Source organism: Neomonachus schauinslandi, chromosome 15 (assembly GCF_002201575.2).
Source record: "Neomonachus schauinslandi chromosome 15, ASM220157v2, whole genome shotgun sequence".
Lineage (NCBI taxonomy): Eukaryota > Metazoa > Chordata > Mammalia > Carnivora > Phocidae > Neomonachus > Neomonachus schauinslandi.
Genome location: NC_058417.1, coordinates 53,323,996 through 53,328,776, shown reverse-complemented (window position 1 = coordinate 53,328,776; position 4,781 = coordinate 53,323,996). Strand labels below are relative to the sequence as shown.

At 52.0% G+C, this 4,781-nt stretch overlaps 1 long non-coding RNA gene across 1 annotated transcript; it reads left to right on the top strand.

Moving 5' to 3' along the window:
• The first annotated feature begins 2,212 nt into the window (after positions 1-2,212).
• On the top strand, positions 2,213-4,551 carry LOC110570446. Its single transcript, XR_002479724.1, has 3 exons — positions 2,213-2,264; positions 3,742-3,829; positions 4,482-4,551. It is a non-coding gene; the product is annotated as an uncharacterized LOC110570446 (long non-coding RNA).
• Positions 4,552-4,781: the final 230 nt, after the last annotated feature.

The following is a 4,781-nucleotide window of genomic DNA, read 5'->3' as shown; positions in this document are numbered from 1 at the left end:
ACCCATTGGCCCTGTTCCTGAGTCCTGCTCCCAGCTGACTGCTATTCTAGCATCTCCACCTTCAATCAGACCAACTCTCGACAAAACAGAGACCTGATTAATAGTTCTCCCCATCACAGTCTGTGTTTATGAAAACTTCCCACATAGTTTTTCAAAAACAAGCCAAATCACATTATGAATGCTTTACTGCCAGATTAAATTAGCAAAGTTGGGATTGATGAAACTTTTATTTCGAAGCAGCAACATCTCTAACCTTATTTTTGATTGTTGGAAAATACCATCTAACTGACCCTCAGCTTTGGATCGTAGCTGTGTTGTTGCTATTGTTGTCTTAAGAAAGAAAACCACCCTTTCTGCCAACTCTTGTATTTGATTTTCATTGACATCAATTACTGTCTCTTAGCAATCTTTTTCCTAATTGAGTCCTTTCAATTATTAAAAATTTTTTTCTTAGTTGTTTTTATCAGTTAATGATATTGTAAACATTTACACATAATAGAAATACGTGATTTAGAAAGGGAAACTTCACCCCAAGCCCCAGGTTCAGCAGTGACCACTGTTAAGAGTTTACAACACTTAGTGTTCAATTTTTTCTATGCATGCACCACAGAAAAACACAGAAAAGGAATCCAAACACTCTGTTAGGCAACTTTTAAAAAACCTAATGACAGCCAGCGCCTTCTCAAAAACAATCATAAACTTTATTGATACCTTCCAGAATCCAGATACCATGCAAGACATGGGGACTGGGGCTGGGGAAGAGAGAAAACACAAATCCAAAGTCTCTGCCCTTCAGGACAGAGCGTCCTAGTAAGGGAGACAGAGAGAGAGAGAGAGACTGGTAATGGTAACAAAATACCAGTGTGGCACTCAGGTTCCTATAAGGGCATGGAGTAACAGGAGGAAGCAATTCTAGTTGGGAAAGGGAATAAGGTGATCAGTAGGCAGGCTGGGCTCGGAGAAGGGTTTCCAGGTGGAAGGAAGGACACGAGCAGTGACATAGTGCCTGGGAAGGCTCATCAGGCTCAGAGGAAGAGAAGAGTGGGGGTGGGTTATAAGGTCCAGTGGAAGGCAGGGAGGAGCAGGAAATGGTGCTGGTCAGAGAATTTGGATCTGAAATGGAAAAAAAAAGAAGTTGAATGCCCAACGAAAGCATTTTAAATCATTCCGAGGCACTGGGGAGTGGTTGACTTTGGGGTAGTGATGTACAGTGTGTATTTGGAAACAGTAGGCTGGAGCTAAGGAAAGAATGTGGACCACAAACATGGATTTGGGGAACCATCAGCATGTTGACAATAACCAAAATCAGAGGAAGGGAGAATCCCTCCATGGGGGTGTAATAAAGGACTGGAGAGGGACCCCTGAGCTCCCCCTGCAGCGCTCCGGGGCTGGTTCACACTGGCTTGCAAGAACTGACTCTTCTCAGCTGTGTGTCCAGTGACATTGCACTGACTGCCTGAGATCAACCGGGGTGGGAATATTTACACTACAGAAACTGGAAAATGCTACAAATGGAGATTTTCTTCCCAGAGGGCTAGTTTTTAAGTATTTACCAACATATTTTGCACCAAGATTTAAAGAGGGAGGAAGAGAAATCAGTAAAGGCCTCAGAGATGAGCAGTCGGAGAAGGAGGACAGTGGATGAGGACGAAGTTTCAAGGCCAAGAAAGACTGTCAGAAAGTCAGGAGTGGCGACACTGTGGGCAGGACCAGGGAAGTGAGGACCGAAGAGGCCGGACATTATCACTGCGGGAGCTGATGGGGAAGCTGGACAGAGGAGGCGGATCTTTGGGGTCAGCTAGGAGGTGGCTGCAAAGGCCCGGACCGTGGCTCAGTCCCTGGACACCAACCTGGGGCCACTTGAGCCCATGAGGCTCCCAGACTAGGCCTGGCTCAAGGTGGTAGGAGTTGTATCTTGGGATTCTGTTTTCCAGGCTGTTTCTCCATCCAAGGCCCAGAGTCCGTGAGGGGTCTAGAAGGGGGCTCGGTGAGCGTGCAGTGTCACTATACAGCAGAATGGGAGACTTACGAGAAGTGGTGGTGTCGCGGAGCAGACTGGATATCATGCCAGATCCTCGCTCAAACCAATGGATCAGAGCAAGTAATGAAGACAGACCGTGTGTCCATCAGGGACAACCAGAGTCACCACTTGTTCACTGTGACCATGGAGGACGTCAGGCGAGATGACACAGACACTTACTGGTGTGGGATTAGCAGACATGGACCCGACCTTGGGACACCTATCAAAGTGACCATTGACCCAGGTAAGAACTTTCTCATTTACGCAGTGAGGCCCTCATCCTCAGGACAGAAAGAGTGAGAGCTTCTGCTTCCCCTCCCCAAGAGCAGAAGGGAAATGGCTGAGTACCTGAGAACAGGGTCCCCATCACAGTCCCTGAGGTCACCTGAGGCATCTGGCTGATGCACGCAAGGCTGGCAGGTCTTGGGGTAGGGGTGGGGACGTGGACCCCGCCTTTATTGCCCATGGCCCAGGCCAGCTCTCCTGGGGACCCACAACCCTGGCAGCCCCACAGTCTCTCATCAGAGGTATGGGTGGACCTTGGATGCCTTGGATCCCAGGGCATTGCTCCAGGCAGTGATCACTGGTAGTCATACTCCAGACCCGTCATTACACAGAGAGGGGCAGGGGAGACACCTGGGGAAGCCCAGAGTGTCCCAGCACTGAACCTCAAGAACCTGGCCAACACAGAGTAGCTCTGGGCACTTGACAGTGCCTCTCCTCTCTGGGCCCCCAGCCACCCTGCCCACTACTTTCCCTGGCAGCATAAGAACAAGCAAGGAATTAGAGGGACCCAGGAAGGGGCTCAAGTAACAGTGGTTGCTGTAAGGAGAAAGGAAGGCTTTGATCATTATGCCAACATCAGGGACCCCTCTGGCTGTCCTGGGGTCTCCTCAGGCCTAGGACTCAACTAAAAAATAGGTCATGAACACTCAGTGCCAAGCTGGTCTCAGGAATCCATGACCAAGTAGCCGACCACAAACTGTCTTCATAGTTTCTCATAAAGATGTTTAATTTATCACAGCCATTGCTCACGATTGAACCAGAATGTGCCCTCTTATTCACCAGCCCTCTGGAGTCCTCCTCCTCTTCCTTATCACCCCAATACCTGGGCACCCCATTTCCAGAACCACATGTCCTTGAGCCCAGCTCAGGCACTGCTTGAGGACCAGCAATGTTTCCCCCCTGGCTAAAGTCCCACCTAGAGGGGTAAGTGGAGAGAAGTGGAAAGACAGATCTCTCTCCCCAGAAGCACCTCCCAGAGCAAGAGTGCAGGCTCCTGTTTACTTTTTATTTCTTCGTGCCACACCTGAGTTGATGGAAAGCGACTAAGTGGTGGTTCAGAAAACTCAGCAGAGGGCGCCTGGGCCGCACAGTCTGTTAAGCATCTGCTTCTTGGTTTCGGCTCAGGTCATGATCTCAGGGTGGTAAGACAGAGCCCTGTGTTGGGCTCTGTGCTCAGTGGGGAGTCTGCTTGAGATTCTCTCCCTCTCCCTCTGTCTTTCCACCTCCCTCTAAGATAAGTAAACAAAATCTTAAAAAAAAAAAAAAAGAAAAAGAAAAAGAAAACCCAGCAGAAAGGGAGAAGCCTGGGGACTATATCCAGCTTCCCAGTCCAGGGGCAGGGTGGCTTCCCGGAGGGGGCAGGGGCAGGACCCTGGGAGCCGCCCACGAGCCCCCATCTGTCCCCATAACCTGTGACCAACTCTGCCTGTGTCTAGTGCGCATGGTTCTGAGCACCTGGGCGAGCCCGCTCTCTAGAACAACTACCAGCGGCCATGCAGGGGTGTTGTCCGACTCCTACATCAGGTGAGTGGTGGCCATCCTTACCCTGCCCCTACCTGGGGCCTCTCCTACTCTGCGTCTGCACCCTCATGGGACGCCAGAACTGTCACAGCCAGGCTCAAGGCCCAAAGCCACCCCCCCCAACTCGCTCCTGCCCGTGTTGCCCCTCACCCCCCATCTCCCCATTCCACCCTCCCCAGGAAGCCATTCTGCAGAACCTTTCTCTACATTCAGTTGTTGACAAAAAAAGCCCTGATGACCTCAAGCGTGCCAAGGGGAGATAAGACAAAATCCCCACGGTGCGAGGCACTGGGTGCCGCGGGGCAGGAGCGTGGCTCAGCCGCCTGGAACTGGCATTTTCGGGGTGGCAAAGGCACACAGCCTGTCAAGGGCGACCCTAAGGTGCGGAGATGCACTTCGGGAAAGGGGAGCTGCAGGAGGTGCAATTAGAAAGGAAGGTGGGCCCAGAGCAAAGCAAAACCAGCAAGGTGAAATTCCTTCCGAGGAGCCCTCATGGTTGAGCCACTGAGCAGGTTCATGGGGGTCTTCGGAGTGGGGCTGCCAGGCCCAGGGTCACAGGCTTTGCAGGGCTGGCCAATGCTCCCCACTGTCAGGGCGCTGGGAGTGACGGGGCTGGGGGTGCCTAGGGCTCTGACGGCTCTGTCCCCTCTTGCAGGCACCACTACATTCTCCTGGCGTTCCTGAAGGTGCCCATCTTGCTCGCATTGGTCGGTGCTGTCCTTTGGTTGAAGGGGCCTCAGCAGAGACCGTCCATCTGTATGAACTTGTCCTCTGATCTCGTCAGAGACACAGCCCCTTAGACAGACAGATGAGCGGAATCTTCCGCCCTGGGACCCCATTTCCAGAGGAGACACAGGCCGTGGAAGAAATGCCTCTGGGTCCTCGGGAGGTAGTGACTGAGGCTGGGGGCGCTGAAGGGCTGGCCAGGCACCCTCCCGGCTCTACACAGCTCAGG